The sequence below is a fragment of the Tamandua tetradactyla genome, chromosome 2, assembly GCF_023851605.1.
Source record: "Tamandua tetradactyla isolate mTamTet1 chromosome 2, mTamTet1.pri, whole genome shotgun sequence".
NCBI lineage: Eukaryota > Metazoa > Chordata > Mammalia > Pilosa > Myrmecophagidae > Tamandua > Tamandua tetradactyla.
In genome coordinates, this window is record NC_135328.1 from 208,835,224 (window position 1) to 208,855,563 (window position 20,340).

General features: G+C 47.4%; 1 protein-coding gene across 5 annotated transcripts in view; it reads right to left on the reverse strand.

Annotated features, from left to right (window-relative positions):
- The window catches only part of ARHGEF10L (Rho guanine nucleotide exchange factor 10 like), a 234,397-nt gene that overhangs the window by 146,827 nt on the left and 67,230 nt on the right, over positions 1-20,340 (reverse strand). The window contains exon 1 of one of the 5 annotated variants that reach the window (XM_077151091.1): positions 6,323-6,363. The exons of 3 other annotated variants lie outside the window; for them this stretch is intronic. The gene's annotated coding sequence lies outside the window, so the exon portion shown is untranslated. Of the gene's footprint in view, positions 1-4,659; positions 4,768-6,322; positions 6,364-20,340 lie in introns of those variants that run through there. One more of the 5 variants, XM_077151089.1, reaches the window with a different exon arrangement.

The window sequence follows — 20,340 nt, forward strand, 5'->3', positions numbered from 1 at the left end:
CACATCATAGCAGAATGCCGACAGCTCTTAGAGTATGAACCATTATTATTAGCTCTCTCCATGAATATGGGCCATTATTATTAGCTCTTTCCTGACTCCAGGCCTTGGGGACCTCTGTGGACACTGGAGTTTTATTCTCAGCCTTGACTCTGAGCCACAGGGTGGGTGAACCCAGCTATGACCGGGCTAGGCCTTGACAACACTGGGAGGAAAACATACACATTAACTTCAAGCTCAGAATGGCAAAATGCATTGAGATTCCAGATATATGGCAGATCTTCTCTCCCTGCCCACCTTAACAGGAAAATGGAGTTATAAGAGGGGAGAAAGGGGTTGTAGAAAGAGTTCAGGAGTTGCAGAAAGAGCTCAGAGTCTGCCTGGGTCTGAATCCTGCCACTTAGAAGCTGTGTGTTCTTGGATAAGTCACTTAACCTCTCTGAAACTCGGTTTACTCCTCTATAAGATAGGATCATAGCACCTACTCAGGATAGCTTTGGAAATCAAATGAAGTAATGCATAAATGGTGGGTAGAGGTAGCCGGGGTAAACAAAAACACCAGATGACCTATATCTCACTTGTTTTTATCTTAGGCTTTACTGGTATTATTGGGGAGGATGGAAGGGCAGCAATTGCCTCCCCAGTTCTGTCCTATTTGGCCTGATAGTAAAATGGAAATCTTTTTTTTTTTTTTTTTTGAGAATCCTCCTATACATGTAGGAGCCAGAAGGGCAGCAAGCTTTGGGGGGACAGTGGGAAACTACCAAGGAATTTCGAAGATTTGCAGGAAGGGGGTTGAGCCACAGAGTATAGAAGCAATCCCACTGGCTTCTAAATGGCTATAGCAGGTGAGGTTTGGCAGGGTTCCGATGATGGTACCCAGTGGTCACTGCACCCTCCGACTTGAAGTTAGTTCAACATTTCCCCTCTTCTAACACAAGCCCTGGAGACTTTCGATTCACTTGACACCTGAGCCAATCTGAAGTCCTAACTGCTCAGGCCTCTGAGCCCTTGTACATGCTGTTCCCTCTACTCAGATCTTCCCCACTGTATGTAACCATGCTCATCTCCATCTCCAGATATCGCAGACTGTACAAGGGCTATGGCCTGTCCATTCAGCAGTCTGACTCCACTCTCTCACATTGTCCCTGAATCCATATGGAAGGGTCCTGCCCACTGTAGGCTAAGCTATACCCAGACAGCACCTACCATATATATTTGGACATCATACCTTCCACCAGCCCTAAGCTATTTGACTTGTCCACAGCTTGTTTTCAGGTACCACCACTGCTTCACCTCCCAGATGCATGCATCATCCTGAGTATGGTTATTTAATCACCAGCAGAGCAGGTACTTAATTAATTGAATCTCTTCACATCCCATTCCCTCTCTTCTTGGTGCACGGTAATAACTCAGCTTCTGGGTGGAGAGTTCATTCAAGGGCAAGATACAACCCTACCACCCCCACAAGAGATTGGGCCCCACAAATGCCCCTTTCACTCTACATCCACGAGGACCCAAAAATCAGTACTGGAGTAGGGTCACATCAACTTATCAGTTCTAGGAGAGGGGCTGTGACTGCGTGGCTCACTGGGAGGTGCTGGTAAATGCTGGCCAATAATCGGTTCTCCAGGGAATACAAGCCCTGATTGATAGTGGCTCCCAGTTTCCACAGTATAAATACCAACACTGTGGCCATTTTCAAGCTACCAACATGACATCATTGAACAGGCAGGTCCTTATATACGTTGTGTACATAAACAAGGGAGGCAAATAACCTCAGGCACATAGGTAATAGAACAGTGCAGCAAAATAATTAGGAAGTAATACACTTTGAGTATTTATTATCTTTGTTTTTAATATAACTTATTTACCTATAAATCTACACAACTATTCTTTATAATGGCTGAGTTTAACAACCACCTTGCAAAATTCCTAAAATTTAGCAATCAGCTCTCGTTGTTGGCACCCACTGACTCCAGCACACCTCAGCCCAGGGCCCAGCCCAGACCTTATAAGGACCCCTGGGAACTCTAGCAACCCAGGACCCAGAAGAAATATGGCTCTTATGCCCTCCACTGAGACTAAGAGAGACAAAGGCACTCTCCAGGGATATACAGCGAGGAAGGAGCTAAGCTGCAGACAAGGTGGCAGGCTGGGCTGCTAAGAGAACTTGGCCACACTCTGTACTTTATGAGTCTGATTCCTTCCTTTCACTGGACTTCAGGTCCCTTGAGGGCATGGACAGAGTCTCATTCACCATGGCTGAGCTAGGCAACAAGAAGAGACTGGCACTGAAGACATGTTTGCAGAAGAAAGCAGGGATGTGCCATCAGGGAGACCCAGGCTTGAGTCCTGGATCCTTGGCTGACTAGCTATGCCTTACGTAGTCATTTAAATGTGGTGCATCTCATTTTCCTCATCTGGGAAATGGGTATGAACCCATCTTCCCTGCCTGATTGATAATGGATACAAAAGTACAACACAAATCCAAGTTACTATGATCTTATCATATATATCACCTACTTTATCTTTTCAAAATGTATCTAACCAAGAAAATTACATTCTTTTCACTCTGCTCCTTCCCACTGTTGAAGAAAAGGTATCACATATATGAAGAGCTAGCCCAGCACCTGGTACTTAACAGATACTACAAATGTCTATTAATTTACTATTTACCTAATTAATAGTAGACCTTCCTCTTACACTAAACTAGTACCTGGGTCCCAAGGGGTCTACCAGCTTTCTCCCCCTCCTAAGTAAGAACCAAGCTAGTGTACGTGCACTTATTCAGCCACTATTTATTGAACACTGCCTCAGCTGATGACCAAGGACAGATCTGGTCCCTGCTCTCGAAGGCTTACAGTCCACTGGGAGATGCGAACCAGCCACCCCCACCAAGGTCAGGGCCCTGACAGAAAGTTCTAAGAGTATCATGAACAAAGATTCCTGAACAGAAGGAAAGGAAGCAACCCCTACGAGAGAACCAAAAGGGGTGAAGGATGGGACCAACTTTCTGGAGAGACAGAACCGGAAGGGAGCAAGGGGAGTGGGGGCCCTCGGGAGGGCCAGTGTGATGAGGGAGAAGGAGAATAGGTCAGCAGCAAGGGGGAGGAGCCGTGAGGAGGTTCTGAGTTTCACCCTACAGCTGGAGGAAGGGAAGCACAGCCTGACCCCACAGTCACAGGAAGCTCGGAGATTGCTAGTCTGTGCCCTCCTTTCTGGTCTGTTCACTCTTCTGGAACACTGGACACTGTTGGAGCACAGTGCTGGGTAGAGGACAGACAGACCGGTGATGGACAGATGCAGCAGCTCAGGGCCATTCGGGCGGGGTCTGCAAGGAAGGACTATGCATTTTAATGAGCCTGCACAACCTGCCCTCTCTCTCCAGAATCCCAGAAGCAGCAGATGGTGCTGCAGGCAGGTGGGGCTTAGCTGCCCTACTTGAATCCCGAGGGAAGGTCAAGGGCTTTGAGGCAGCCACTCAGCGGCGGGGCAGGTGGGAAGGGCTACCCACACCCCACCACCTCCCCACTGAGGGCTAAGGCACGGCCAGAAGGCTCTCTCGGCCAAGGGAAGACTGCTGACCCACTGCCCCCGGGGGCCCACCCCCAGGAACTCAGGCTCTCTGTGTGGTCTCCCTGGAGAAGGAGAAAGTGCCCCCATACCTTCCTACATCAGCCTGGCTCCCTCTCGACCACCCCAAGGGCCCAGGAGGCTGGTCTCCATATTCAACAGGGCCCACCCCTGACACACATCCCTGCTCAGGGAGCGCCTGTCCCAATGGCACTGCCTGACCCTGGGCACCAGCTCTTCCCACACCACCTCCTCCCCAGGGCAGGTCTTGTTCTGCCTCCGGGCAGGGGTCCAGGGTGGGAGAGGCTGACCCAGAACAGAGGCTACAAGAACCCAGTACAGAGGCTACAGGAGCATATTCCCTAACTTTGCGCAATCCAAGGTCAATGCAGGGGGAGGAGTCCACCGCCTTGGGAAGGTCTGAAGCCCTGGTGACAGCTGGGGAAAGTGAGGCACGGGCTGGGGGTGGGGATTTCCAATGTGTCCTTATTCGAGCCCCCACGAGGTCAAACGCACACAAACACACATACACATGTACATACACACACGTGCTGACACACAAAGGCCAGTCAGAAGCCACGCAGAGGGATACCCAAGGGACCCAGAGGCGCAGGCCAGGGGTACACACACTTACACCAGTGACACAAGATGAGACACACACAGAGAAAAGATCCAGGCTCCCAGGGACACACACACGGCGAGACAACTGCTACTAGAGACACACACTCCACACCAGACCCAATGGCTCCCCGGGACTGAGGGAAGACCCGGGCTCCCCGCCTCACACCCAGGGATGCAGAGATGCAGACACACAACCACTCACAGCGGCTCCCAGGGAGCCACCCAGAGTCTCGCAGACGCCAGCGGCTCCCAGAGACCGTCTCACGCCGGGAGACGCACAAAGATCACGCAAAAGCACAGACACGCGCAGAGGGGCGAGCCGCGGGGACACCCGCACCGAGACGCCCGCCCGGGCAAGCCGCCGGCGCCCGGGGTGACCCCGCGAGACACACGGTCACCCTCAGAGGCCGCGGCCGGGGACCCCCGCGACCCCGCCCGACCCGCGCCGGCCTGGCCCGCACTCACCGGCTTCGGCCGCCTCGGGCCCGCGCCTTTGTTGTCCGCGCCGCTCACAAAGGCGCCGGTCGGCGCGACGAGCTCCGCTGGCCGCCGCGGGCGCCCATGGCCGGGACGGCGCCCCGCGCCCCGCGCCCGAGCGGCCCGGCCTCGCCGCCGTCGCCGCCCGAGCCAATGGCCGCGCCGCGCGCGCCGCCCGCGAGGTCGCGGCCCGGCCGGGAGTGCGCCCGCCGCCCGCCTCGGAGCGGCCTGGTCCAGCCGCCGCGCACGGCGCGACGCGGCGCCACCCCCGCCCGCCGGCTCCGCGTCCCGCCGCCGCCCGGTCCCGGGTCGCCGCGGCTGAAGTCACCGCTTAACCCCTTGTGGCCGGGGCCGCAGCCGCCGCGTCCCTCCCTGCGCCGGCCGCGTGCCCACCCCTCAACAGTCGCCCGGCTGGGAGGCTTCGGGCCCTCCCGCTGGCCCTGCCGGGGTCACACCGAAGGGGAGGGGGCTGGGCCCGCTTACCAAAACCTCCACAATACAGTGGAGAAACTGAGGCCCGCGGAGGCGGGGCCTCGCTCCAGGACGCGCAGAAACCTCCTCGCTCCCTCAACTCCCTGTGTCCCTTCCCACTTTCCTGTTTCTCCCACCACAGCCTCCCGGGCACCACTTTCTCCCTTGAAAAGATCTCCTGCTCTGGCTGCTTGCTTCTCCTCCCTCATTCCAGCACTTTGCTGTGATTCCCTAGAAGGGTGAGAGATTCCTGGGAGGCGGCAGCGGCTGAATCTGAACCACGGAAAACCCCAGATATGCCACCTGCCACCCCGCCCAGTCTCCTCAGGGGTGAGCCCTCCTGCCCCTGGGACGTAGCTCCTCCAGAACTTCCCAAAATAACCCAGCTTGCATCCTGACCTCCAGCAATAACCACAGTTAGGGTCCAGGCAGCCATAGGGGGTCGGATTTGACTTTTGTCTCACTGAATCCTGGGGGCAACTCTATGCTGCAGCCCCGTTTTCCAGATAGAAAACTGAGCCTCAGAGTTGTAACTTGCCAAAGCTCACCCAGCAAGATCCTAGCAGGGTCTGTCTCCCCCCACCCGCCTTCTTGCCTCCAAAGCAGCCAAACACTAGTTTCTCCCTCTCAGAACTCTAAAGAGAGCCTCTGGATGTGATGCAGTTAATTACGGTTATCAGGTCATTAATTAAGATTATACCTGTTGTTATTAAGCACTCCCTGCTACCTCTCTATTTGCAGTGAAATTCACACTCTGCCTTATCAGCAATTACTCCTGGCTTAATAATAATGAGTTCTGCAGCTTCCAAAGGGTATACAGGTGTGGAATGAAATTTTTGTCAGCCTATGTTCATTCCTTCACTACAGCCAACAAAAACAGTTTTTTACTACTCCCTATTTTTCAGGCACCAGCCACAGGAGCTAGGAATCAAAGAAGGACCCGACAGACCCCAGCCCTGCCCCCTCAGTTCTCATAGTCTTGGAGAGACAAATAGGCAAGCCACCCGAGTGTGACCACACACAGGCCTGGCTCTCTGGAATCATCTTATTCATTGACTGGCTTGCTTGTTTACTGTCCATCCCCACACAAGAACAGAAGCTCCATAGAGCTTGCATTCCCAGGCCTGGTAGAACACTAGGCTCATAGTCAGCAGCCGGTAAATATTTATTGAGCACTTACTATATGCCAGACTTGTTTCAGGCACACGGGGGACATCAGGGAATAACACCATCACAGCCCCTGCCCAGGTGGAACTTCCATTCCAAGGGTGAATAAATGTTGGCCATGAGAGCAGAGAGGAAAGTTTCTGGAATGCCAGCAGAGCAAGAAAAACATATCTTCAGATGTCAATCGAATGACTCAGCGCTCAGAGCACTGAGCCTTGGACCAGGATTGAGACGCTTGGTTCCTTGCTCACATCGACAGAGCCAAGTGCATTCGCAGTCTTTCCAAATCTAACCCAACTCTCCTTGGCTGCCTTATTTTCCTTCCAGGCCTGAGCCTTTCTGAGTCCTCCAGCCTGGGATGCCCGCCCCTTCTTTGGGTTGGACTGTCTTACCCTTCCTTCCCAGAACTAAGACAAGGTCCCAGATCTCCAGGAAACCTCCCTACATGGCTCCCTCCCCTGGCCACGGTCTCCTCTAAGCAACCCGCACTTAGTACTTTTGTTAGGTATTGGCTCTGCCTCCATACTCATTTCAGCTGTCCCCAGCTGGAGGGCAACTCTGATCTAGGCTGGTGGACAGGGACAGGGTCCCAGGGCCCCACTGTGCCCCCAGGGCCCAGCACAGACTAGGACAACCCTCGACCTTGCAGGATTATAATGGATTCCAAGTGGACACCCTCAAATCTTGATCATCAGAACGAAATCTCTGGATCCAGGCTTGCAAACCATCGGCTTGAGAACGAATCAAGTGCATGAAAACATTTTGTTTTGCTCATAGTGGTTTTCGTTGTTGTTAATTGGTTGCCAACATTTAACAATTGGGAGACTTCCCATAAAAAGCCAGATTTCTGGCTCCTCTTGGTAGTTCTAAAGATCCAGCAGAGCCAAACCTGTGTCTCCCACGTCCCATCCCCCACCCCACCCCCACACTCTGTGGGCCCCAAGGACAGTGGCCCCTCAGACACAGCTGAGTTCTTCCCTTGCCACCATCCCTCCAGGACTGTGTCACCCAACTGAGTTTGAGGCCCCTCTGCTGTGAATTAGTGTTTGGATTTCATTTTCTCTCTACACTCTACTTTCACAAGAAAGAATTCCAACATAGAACTTATACTCAAGAATAAATAAAACTGCAGCTCTCACCTTCCAGGCCAGGGCCCAGCCCAAGCCATATTCTCCTGCATTCTAGCTCTTTCCACCGTCTAGCTCTCTCAACCCCTCATCTCTCATGCCTCCCCAACTTTGCATGCTGAGCATCATGGCATAAAACGACTACACAAGGTGTTTCTCACCACGGGGCCTTAGCTCGTGCCATTTCTTCTGCCAGGAATGCCCTTTACTGCTCCATTCTCCAGATAGTCTATGGTTGATGGTTTTTTCATGCTCTTAACTTAGCAGCTTCCCAAGGAACTCTTTGCTGGTGTCCCCAGGCTGGACACCTGTGCTCTCACAGCATCCTGCGCTCCCCCAGCCAGTGCACCAAACCTACCATATTGTAGGGGGTGTTTTCCCGCATCTTTCCCCCTGATCATGAGCCCCATAGGGGCTGGGCCTCTGCTGTCTCCTCCGCGGTGGTATCCCCAGCACCTGGTGCATAGCCTGGTACACAGCGTAGGAACGAGACAAATATTTGCTGAGTTGGTAAATGAATGAGCTTCGACAACCACAAAAGAAACAAAAAGGATTTCTGGGAACATTTCCATGTCCCAGAACATTCAATTAACCAGAATTATCCACTCACTGAGCATTCTGGCGAGTGCAGGATTTATTGTGTAAGCATAATAATTAATGATATGTTACATCTGGATGGGACTCAGGAATCTGCTCTCCCTTGCCTCCACCATTGACCTAGGAAGGAGGGAGGAAGGGAGTGCAAGGATGGTATTTTCCATTTGCTAGAGAGGCTAAGTGATTTGTCCACACTGAGGACTTGTCCAGAGTTGCAAAGCAAGCTGGTGACAAAGCCACCACTTCCCTGCCTGCCCCCTTTCCTGTGGCCCAGCCCCATAGTGGGTCAGAAAGGAAGTGCAAAGATGGAAATGGTGACTCTCCAAGCCCAGATACCACCTTCACCCGAGGCAGTATGAATGGAGACCTTGCAGGAAGTAGTTAGTCCTTATTTTTTTATTATCAGAACCAATTTAAAGCATGCTATTATCCAAGACAGGCCAGGTCAGGTGTTCATTACAAATGAGCAGAGTGATAGTCTGCCTTGCCAAAATGAAGCCCTTTTTCCATAGTACTCCCGCCCCTGGTCAATCAGACGGCATTTTGAGTGGGGAATGCAAGCTAAGGCCTGTGTTTGTGGGGAGGCAAGCTGAGGTCAAAGGCACAGTTCCGGGCAGAGGTGTCGCCAGAGCCCAGGTGCAGAGGGAAGCCTGGCTTCCTTAAACTGCCACTTCGTGAGCCCGCACATTAGGGAGAGAACAGTCTGAGCAGCTCATTCTCTTTAGGGATATAGCCACAAGGTCCTACCAAAAGGACTTTGCCAGCTCAAGTTTGGTAGGCTAGAAATGGGCACGATGCAGGTTTCTGAACCTGTTTCCCATCCGAGCTCTCCTCTGAAGCCTGAGCAAAGCCCTCAACCCCTTCCACTTATCTCCTTTGGCTGTAAAGCAGGAAGAATCACCCTTTTGCCCTGTTCTATCTCACAGCATTTTTTTAAAACATTCATTCATTCATTCATTCATTTTGCATAGGCAGGCACTGGGAATCAAACCTGGGTCTCCAGCATGGCAGGCGAGAACTCTGCCGCTGTGCCACCATTTCCTGCTATTGTTTATGAGAGGTATCCTATTGCAGTAGTGGCCAGGAGTTGAGGCTCTCAGGCTTCTCATTGTTGGAGAAGGGAATTACAAATTTAGAAACAGAGAAGACAGGAATGAACCCCATGCTGTTGACACTGGGTTTGGAGATGTCTTTGCCAACTCATAGCTCTGTACTCCAAGAGGGCCGGGAGCAGGGATGCTCCAATAGCAGTGAGCACACTTAGAATCAAGATTTTGGTTTCTAAATACCTTCTCCACTAAAAGGAACCAGAGTTCCTTGGAGAAATGGGTGATTCCAGGGAAAGAACAAGTTGAGCCCAAAACATTGTTGTACCGGAAAGTAACAAATTGTTCAAAGAATGATAGGGACACACCAAAAGAACACAAAAACTAATCCAAAGAAGCTTCCATTAGCCAAACTGAGTGCAATTGAGTATCAAATAAATAATTATTAAAACATTATTATGATAATATTATAATAACATTATTATAACAGTTTATATTCCATTGAATAAAATAGAAACTAAAAATCCACACTAATATAAATAAATGAATGAATAAATTGAAAGTTAGAATTGGCTGTTTATATAGTCTCAAAGAACTTCCCCACAACATATTTATTAACCACGAAGGGGAAAAGAGTAACTTTACAGCAAAGAAGCCTGACAAATACCACCATACCCAAGTGGTCAAATTTAACATGACCAATAATGGGATATTTGGACACCACGTGTCTTCTCATGTGATACACTGAAAAAGACACACCATCACTCATGGTGTTCCTGCCAAAGATGCTTAAAGCATATAATCACGAACGAACATCGAACAAACCCAAATAGAAGAACATTCCTCTAAATGTCTTCAAAAATACCAAAATCATGAAAGTCAGGGAAAGACTGAGGAAGTATTCCTAACTGAAGGAAACTGAAGAGGTTTAATAACTAAATATAACATGTGATTCTAAACTACAATTCATTCTTGCTATTCATGGTAGTTATGTTCTATAAAGTCAACATGGACCCTGAATTAGCAAACACTGAATCATTGCTTGTCGGGGAAACACAGGGTTAAGTTCCTGCAGATCTCAGTGACAGCAATCTCATCAGCCAGTCAATACATAACCTTGTTTTATGTGTTTCTGTTTAAAGACACCTTATTTAATAGACCTTGTCGATTCAATTGCATTGAATTCATGGCCAACAGCACTGTAACTCGTGCCTTACACGGCACTATAGCTCAAAGCTCATATAAGCATTGTAACTCAAAGCTTATCAAATACACTTATTTTCTTGTAAAGCAGTACATCATAGCCTTCATGCACTTTGAAACACGAGACAGCACTTCAGCACTATGCTTGAGGACCATTTTAAACAGTGAAATCACCAATGAAAAGCACAGCACTAAATTTAATATGTAGCAAACACTTGCTTATAGTAGGAGAGCTGAAACAAGTTGGCAGAGAGAGTGTTGCCTTGTTTGACATGCATGTCAGGAGACTCAAATTTTTTACTCTCTGTGCATGGTGTCTGTAAATGATGACAAAAGTGCCATGAGTAGTGAGTTGACAAGGAGGCAAATTCTCAAGTAAGGGATACATGAATAATGACTATGAATCCTTTCGCTATAAGGTATTATTGCGACAGTTGATAAAACTTGAGGAAGGGCTGAAGATTAGATGGTATAAATGTACCATGTGAATGTCCTGATTTTGATGGTTTGATTATGGTTCTGTAGGACAATTACCTTGCTTGTGAGAAATACATGGAAGTAGGGGCTGGCAGTGATTTGTACTATACTTGCAACTTTTCTGTATGTTTGAAATTGTTTCTAAAGTTAGATGGCCTGGGTTTGATCTAAGGCAAGTTATTTAACTCTGAGAGTCAGCTGCATCATCTGTAAAATGAGGGTGAAAGTAATAATACTATACGGAGATGTTTAGAGATTAAATGAAATCATATATGTGGACTATTTAGTACAGAACTGGGCTCATATACATAGTCCAAAATTCTGAAGAGCTGTGTAATTTTTCTTTTTGCAATTCCTGTTGCCTGGAAAAATGTGGAATAAGGCTGCAAACTCTAGCACCAAGGGGGCCAAGGAGGGAACGGAATCGGCCCAGCAGGTTGGGTGAACAGTGAAAACTGATACTAAACCTCGGGGTTGGTGACACAACAGGGAGTAGGGGTCCCCTGGAGGTCTAGAAATACATGCTCCAGGTCGACGGAGCAACCACCACTAATTCTAGGAGATGTATTGCCATGCCCAATTTCTCTAGATCTTTCCATTTTTCTCCAAGAGAAACCAGAGATTGAGATTTCTATATGAAATCTCCTGATCTCAAAATTTTTTAAATATTCTATTTTTAATTGTAGCACAATATATGTAACATAAAAATCATTTAAACCATTTTAAGTGGGCAGTTCTTTGGCATTAAATACATTGACAGGACTGTTGTAACTTCACCACGGTCTAGTTTTAGACTATTTTCATCATCCCAAACAAAAATCATGCTCACTTAGCAATAACTCCCCATTCCCTTCTTCCCCCACTCCTGGTAACCACTACTGTGCTTTCTGTCTCTGTGAATTTGCTTATTCTGAGTAGTTTATATAAAATAAATTACACGGTATTTGTTCTTTTGTGTCTGGTTTACTTCACTCAACATTATGTTTCATGTTTCATCCGCATTATTGCATGTACCAGCACTTCACTTTCCTATGACAGTAGATACACCACATTTTGTTTATCCCTTCATCTGCTGATGAACACTTACATTGCTTCCACCTTTCAGTTATTGTGAATAATGCTGAGACGAACATTGGTGAACTAATGTCTTTCCAAGTCCCTGTTTCCAATTGTTTTGGGTATGAAGCTAGAGTGGAATTGCTGTCGTATTCCACGTTTAATTTTCTGAGGAACTGCCAAATCCTCGACAGTGGTTGCCCCATTTTAAACTCCCACCAACATGTATGAGAGTTCCTATTTCTCCCCATCCTGGTCACAACTTTCAATGGTTATGAAGTGGTGTCTCACTGTCGTTTTAATTTGCATTTCTCTAGTAGCCACTGGTGTTGAGCATCTTTTCACATATTTTGCCATTTGAGTATCTTGAAGAAATGTCTACTCAAATCCTTGACCTATTTTTCAGTTGATTTTTTTAGTTGTTGTTGAGTCATGGGAGATCTTTGTCTATTCTGCATATTAAACCCTTATCAGATAAATGGTTTGCAAATATTTTCTCCCATCCTGTAGGTTGTCTTTTCACTTTCTTGGTAATGTTCTTTGATACACAGAAGTTTTTAATTTTGATGAAGTTCATTTTATCTTTTTCTTCTGCTGCTCTTGCTTTTACTGAAAAGTCTAAAAATCCATTACCTGCTACAAAGTTCTGAAGATATTTCCCTAGGTTTTCTTGTAACAGTTTTAGAGATTTAGCTCTTATATTTAGGTTACTCCTCCATTTTGAATTAATTTTTGTATACGGTGAGAGGTAGGGGTCCACACCCAATCCTTTGCTTGTGGATTTCTGATTATCCTATCACCAGTTGTTGAAGAGAGTCTTCTTTCCCCGTTGAATGAACTTGGCACTCTTGTTGAAAATCAACTGATCATAGATGTGTGGATTTATCCCTGAGCTGTCAATTCTATTCCATTGGTCTAAATGTCTATCTTTATCCCCATACCACACTGTTTTAATTACTGAGGGCTTGTAGTCAGTTTTGAAATCAGGAAGTGTGAGTCCTCCAACTTTGCTCTTCTTTTTCAAGATTGTTTTGGCTACTCAGGGCCTGTTGCAATTCCACATAAAATTGAGGCTAAGATTTTCCATTTGTGCAAAACAGCTGCTAGAATTTTGATAGGGGTTGAACTGAATTTGTAGTTTGCTTTAATCAGTATTGACATCTAAACAATTTTAAGTCTTCCAATCCATGAACACAGGAAGTCTTTCCATTTATTTAGGTCTTCTTTAATTTCTTTCAGCAGTGTTTTATAGTTTTCAGTGTATGAGTCTTTCATTACCTTGGTTAAATTTATTCATAGGTATTTTATTCTTTTAGGTAGAATTGTTTTTTAATTTCCTTTTCAAATTGTTCATTAGTAGTGTATAGAAACCCACTGGCTTCTACATGTTTATCTTTTATCCCGCTACTTTGCTGAATCCATTTATTAGTTCTAGGAGCTTTCTTATGGATTCTTTAGAATTTTCTGTATACAGTATCATGTCCTCTGTGAATTCAGGTAATTTTATTTTTTCCTTTCCAACTTGGATTCCTTTCATTTCTTTCTCTTGCCTGATTGCTCTGACTAGAACTTCCAGTACAATGTTGACTAAGAGTGGTGACAGTGGGCATCCTTGTCTTGTTACTGATCTTTGGGGGAAAGCCTTCAGTCTTTCACCATTGAGTATGCTACTTGCTGTGGTTTTTCATAAACGCCCCTTATCACATTAAATAAATACCCTTCTATTCCTTGTTTTCTGAGTGTTTTTATTGTGAAATGATGCTGATTTTGTCAAGTACTTTTTCTGCATTGATTGAGATGATCATGCATTTTTTCCTTCATTCTATTAATGTGATACATTACAATAATTGATTTTTTTGTTGTTGAACCATCCTTGCATTCCTGGAGTAAATCCCACTCGGTCATAGTGTGAAATCCTTTTAATATACTGTTGGATTCAATTTGCTGGTATTTGTTGGGGATTTTTGCATCTGTATTTGTAAGGAATATTGGTTTGTAATTTTTCTTTCTTGTGCTGTTTTTGTTTGGCTTTGGTATCAGGGTAATGCTGTCTTCATAGAATGAGTTAGGAAGTACTGCCTCCTCTTCTGTTTTGGGGAAGAGTTTGAGAAAGATTCGTGCCAAATCTTCTTTAAATGTTCAGTACAATTCAGCTGTGAAACCGTCCAGTCCTGGATTTCTCTTTAGCCCAGCATTCTGCTTTAGTCTTCCTAGTCTTTTAATTACGAATTCAATCTCTTTACTTTTATATGTCTGTTGAGATTTTCGATTTCCTCTTGCATCAGATTAGGTCGTTTGTATATTTCAAGGAATTTGTCCATTCCATCCAGGTTTTCTAATTTGTTGGCATACAATTGTTCATTGAACCCTCCTATAATCCTTTTCATTTCTGTAATATCAGTAGTAATGTTCCCACTTTCATTCCTCTCCTTTTAGTTATTTATGTTCTTTCTCTCTTTTTTCTTTGTCAGTCCAGCTAAAGGTTTGTCAACTTTATTGATCTTTTAAAAAAAAAACTTTTGGTTTTGTTGAATCTCTCATTTTTTTTCTGTTCTCCATTCAATTTATCTCTGCTCTAATCTTTACCATTTTCTTCTTTCTACTAACTTTGGGTTCAGTTTGCTGTTCTTATTCTAGTTTCTTTAGGTGTACAGTTAGGGTATTGATTTCTTATCTTTCATTTTAAATGTAGGTATTTAGAGCTATAATTTTCCTTCTGAGCACTGCCTCCCATAAGTTTTGGCATGTTATGTTTCCATTTTTCTTTTCTGAAGCTATTTCCTAATTACCCTTGTGATTTCTTCTTTGACCCATTGGTTGTTTAATAATGTGTTCTTTAATTTCCACATATTTGTAAATTTTCCAGTTTTCCTCCTGTTATTGATTTCTAGTCTTATTCTTTTGTGGTTCAAAGTAATATTTTGTATGATTTCAATATTTTTAAATTTGTTAAGATTGATTTGTGGACTAACATGTACTCTATGCTGTATAATGTTCAGTCTGCACTGGAGAAGAATGTGCATCCTGCTACTGTTGGGTGAACTGTTCTGTATATATCATTAGGTCTAATTGGTTAATAGTGTTGTTCAAGTCCTCTGTTTCTTTATTGATCTTCTGTTTAGATGTTCTATCGATTGGTAAAAGTGGTCTCTTGAGGTCTCCAACTATTATGGTGGAACTATCTATTTCTCCCTTCAAGTCTGTCAATGCCTGCATTGTATATTTGGGGGCTGTCTTGTAAGGTTATTTCAAATTTTAAGTGACCTAATGTTTGTGAGCCGACAGCATCAGGAGAAGTTCTGAAAGCTTGTCCTGAACACCTAGAACTGTGTGAACACCCCTAGTGGCCAGCTGAAAAAGCAACCAACCACTGTCCACACCTCTTCCAAAGAGTCTGGGCTGGACACACCAGGACGTCACCCCAACACACACCAATAGGCCCCCATGGCTGCTGCTCACTGGACGAGAGGGTGAGCACCAGACCAAAACGGAGCCAATCAGCAACTTCCTTCCAGGAATTTGGAATTGGAGAAGCAAGAGACTGATTTGGTCAAATGACCATGGACGTGGAGCCTGGAAAATGGTGCAGAACTGGGACCAGCGTTCACCGCAACAAACCACAGTCACATTCAAACTGAGGTTCACCTGGGTGGGGGTTGGAGGTCAGAAAGGCCATAGGCAAGCAAAAAAGGCAAAACTGCCGAGAAATGTGGAGAAAAAAGGAGTGAGGTAGGGCCCCTGCCTCCCTGGAACAACCAGCTCAATAGTCACAATAAAATAATAGCAACAATAACAGTGATGTTACTCTAGCGCTCTCTAGACCAGGCTCTGTGCTGTCCTCACAGCAACCCTGTTCTGTGGGTGAGGAAACTGAGGCACAGAGACTTTCCCTCCTAGCCTTGAATATCCATGAGAGTGACTTGCTGTGTCCCTACACAGAGACCCCCTTCACTGTACTCACCTGAGTGGATTTTATTTATTTATTTATTTATTTATTTATTTATATATTTATTATTACTTTTTGCATGGGCAGGCACCAGGAATTGAACCCAGGTCTCCTGGCATGGCAGGCGAGAATTCTGCCACTGAGCCACCATCGCACTGCCCTTTTTTTTTTTTCATTTCGCCTGAGTGGATTTTTAGGCCTTGAAAGCAAAGAAGCAAAAAGATGGACTAATATTCAGGTGGCAGCCACGTCCCTGGTTACTGTTTTGCTGCAGGATGAGGCTGGATTCCTAAGTGCCCTGCAAGGAGGCCAACTAAGCCAGGAGGTCACCCCAGGGTCCTGCTTTAGCCTTTTTGTATCTCCTAAAAGGAAAACGTGGAGGGGGCAAGGGGGAAAGTCACATCCTGGGGGGAATGTGGGCCAGGGACCCAGACCCCACAGGCCCTGCGTGCCAGCTGATCTGCACCAAAAATGGCTGCAACCCGTCCTCAAGGCTCTCTGCAGTCTCCACTGGGGATAAGCAGGCCTGCGATTGTCTGCTGTGCCAAGGGGAGGTTGGATTTCTCTGCCTGGGGCCTGGCCAAGGAGCCAGAAAGGACAAGGAGACTAGGTCTTTGCTTCCTGGCGTCGGGTTACTGCCCCTACACAGGACTCAGAGCATGAGGCAAGGCTCCCAGGCATGGGGGTGCTGGTCAGCTGACAGTGGACAGGGGCCAGGGCCCGTTCTAGAAGCTGCCAACCCATAAGGATGGAGGAGATGTAGCCCTGGCTGCTGGGAGGAGGAGCATGGAGAGAGCCTGGGGGACACTGAGTTTCTAGCCATGCCGAGCAGACCAGGCCGGGCCGGGCACCAGAGGCAGGACAGCAGGTCTCCAGGAGGAGCCTGGGAAAAGGGAAGCGCTTGCAGCTGCCATCTCAGACTGCAGGGAAACTCCAGGGAACCTCAGGCCCCACCCGCGCAGGCTGTGGCCGAGGGCCTGGCCATGGCTGCGGCCTGGCACCAGCCCCAGAAGCCGTCAGCGTGCCCGGGTTTCACCGCCCAGGGCTAGGAGGCTCCATAAGCTCCCTGGTCACCCAGATGAAAGGCGCTTTCTAAGAGTCATAAAACCATCCCCACTCAGAACAATGGGCCCTTCTCCAGCTGTGTCCTTCACATAAACTCCCATTAGCAATGCACCAGAAGCTGCGGGCAGGAGTTTTATAGACTGGCCTTTTGGACCAGCCCCAATGCTCATTAACACTTCCCCCCTCCCCTCCTTGGAGGCTGCGTAAAATCACTCCCATTGACATAGGCCTACTGCATGCTAGGCCATGTGGAGTCTTGAATCTTGTGAGAAAGGAAGGAACTGAAGCTCAGAGAGGTTGAGTTGTGTACCCACAGTCACACGGCGGCAAGTGGCAGAGCTGGGGTTTAAATTCAGCTGATGCTCCTTCCCCCATACCATGTGACCTCAAGTTAGGATCCACCACGCCCTTTCCTGGGGAACCCAAGAGGTTAAGCTGAACAGCTTTACTAAGTTTGTTCCTGAAAACAATCTTCTGAGACGTCAAAGCCTTCGCCAGGGTGGCTCTGTTGAGCTACCCAGCCGAGGCACAGAGGGGTGGGTCACTGCAGAAGGGAAAACCAGCACATCAGGAACATAACATGTAGGGGGACCAAGCCTCTCCCCTCAGATGCAGCCCAGCATCCCTTTCCATGCCTCACACCACCCCTGTTGCTCCTTAGAAGGCTGAGCTGAGAATGATGACCCCCTCGTGGAATGCTCTCAGTGATAAGCCCTGCTCTGTTCTTGTATTATCCCATTTACTGTTGCAAGAATGCTTGAGGGGGGCTGCTTTCAAGATCCCCTTCTGCACGTGAGGAACTGGGGCACAGAGGGGCACAGCACCCCACCATGCCTCCCCGAAACTTCATGCCATGGGTTCAAGAAACATTCCACCCAACTCACTCAATCCCACAGTCCCAACTCACAACTCTGGATGTCACCTAGATACATGGGTAGTGACAACAGTATCCTTTCTTGATTGAGTACCTTCTAAGTACCAGACCTCTTACCATCTCCTGTCCACACAGCTCACAATGTCAACATGGCCATGGAGGAAGCTGAGACTTAGAAAGGGAAACCGTCCTACCTATCATCCCACAGAGCTGGGAAGTGGATGTGACTGAGTTTGAACCTACTTCTGACTGGTTCCAGAGCCAGGACACCTTCCAAGTAAGCTGGCATGAGAGTTGAAACAGGCCATCCAATAAAGCCTGGGCATGCATTCAACAAACACTCTTAAGTGCCTAGGATGTACTTGGCCCCATTCCAGGAGCTGGAGGTACAGCAGTAAACAAGAGCGACATATCTAGACCTGGGGAGACACCAGGGACCCCCTGATCATTTCTGAACCTCTCCAAGCTCCCAGTCGAGGGTCTCCCACCTATGCTGCCCTCAGCTGCCCCACCTCCCCTCAGTTTCTGGGAGTTTCCAGGCATCCTGCACGAGGCCCAGCCAAGGCAATCTACAGCTTTTCATCCTGTGGCTCATAACTGCTCAAAGACGCTTCACAACCAACTCTTAACTGGGCAAGCCAGACAGGCGGCTCAGGCTTCCCCCAAAGAGCTCTGAGACCCACACACCCCAGCCGCCAGGGGGCAGGGCCCGCACCCTCGCCCCATCATTGAAGTGATTTGTTCATGGGCTGCCCCACCCTGGAAAGCCAGTTGGCTTGGGGCCTGCCCCCCTGTCGCCATGCCCTTGTTACTTTCTTTTGTCACCCAGAACAACTCAGGGACACAGCCAGATCTGGCATTATTCAATGCCGGGTAACCTGTTAGGTGATCTTCATCATCTTCATCATCATCACCATCATCACCATCATCACGGCTAACATTTATTGAGTATTTACTACATGCCAGGGCCTGGGCAACACTTTACCTGAATTATCTCATTGACGCTTCACAATAACCCCATGTCGTAGGTGCTATTATGATCCCCATCAGCAGATGAGGAAACTGATAAATAGAGAAGTTATGTCCATAGCCAAAGGTGCTATACAGTTTGTTAAATAGTCTGTTGCTCCCAGGATACTATAATTTCTCTGAGGGTAGGTCCATGTCTGTTTTGTATGGAATTGCATCTCCAGAATACAGTGCCTGGATCAGAGTGGACCCTCAATAAATCTTTGAATGGATGGATGGATGGGTGGATGGGTGGGTGGGTGGAAGGATGGTTAAAGGGAAGGATGAATGGATGGATCACTGGATAGGTGAATGGTTAGATGGATAGAAGAGAGGGTGGACGGTAAATGGATGATGGATATGAATGGATACACAAAAGGATGGATGGATGATGGTCAAACAAATGTCTGGATGATGGGTGAATGTCATTGAAAAGGAAGAGGAAAAGAACTCTAGAGCAAGTCCTCCTCCACTCCCAGTCACCCGTTCCCTCAGTGAAGCCGGAAATCAGCTCAATGCAGCTCCTCTGCTAATTGGAAAACCCAGGCAATATTCCAGGGAGAGCAGAGGAATTTGTTGGTTTTTATAAGAGGCATGGAAAAAGGGAGTATCATGTGGGTGATGAACTTTGAGATAGCTTTATAAATGCAGCAGCCTGTAGCATGTGATCCAGCATTTTCCCCCTTCCCAGAAACAACCACATTGCCAGAGAACTTAATCTTTTCAATCCCAAACCGCTTTTCGTTTGGGAAGCCATAAAATGCATGGGGCGTGGCATGAATTGGGGACAGTCATAAAATGTTAAAATGTGCCCAGTGTAGTAAGGTCCCTGGCCCATGGCTCTGGGACTTGGACTGGGAGCAGTGCTGTGCAAAGTCAACCCCAACCAGTTCCCTGGGTGGTAGGAAAACCACAGAGCTACGGAGCCTGGAGCTTTACGGGGTTTGTTCCCCATAGTGAATTTAAGAGATCTCACACTAACCCACAAACCTTCCCGCCTGGTGTTCTGATTAGGAGTTGAGCCAGTCAGCTGGATTCTGGGCAAGATTAGGGAGGAGCAGACCGCCCCATCTCCCCGGCCAGAGCCTGTGGCTACCAGTGTCTCATGGGGGAAGCAGGCCTCTGGAACGAAGAATAGAGGCATGTGGCCCAGTTTTTAATTTCTAGAACAACTTTTAGAAAGAGAGGGAGAGAAAAGACCAGAAAGCCCAGGGTTGTCCCTAACCCACTTAGAGGCACTGCTGATCTGATTGGGATGTGTCATTAAGGTCCCGCACAACAAAACGGGGTGCTCTGCCATCACCATCCCAAAATCTGGTTTCTTTGCCAGAAACCGACTGACTGCAAGTGACAGCTGGGGTTGGCATTGGTGCCAGGGACGCTCCTTTCCTTTTACTGAGCACCTACTACGCAACACGCAGCCTCCCACGTGCTCTGCCAGGGATACGCATTTTAGCTCCATAAGCTCTTTGCAAGTTCAGTATTATTAACTTCTTTTAAGGATGCATAAACTAAGACCAGTGACTTGCCCAAATTGAAACCAGCAGAATAGACAGAGCTGGTATTTGAACTCAGAACTGATCCCAAAGTTCATATTTTTTCCTGTGACAGCAAGGTGGAAAGGGCCTCAGG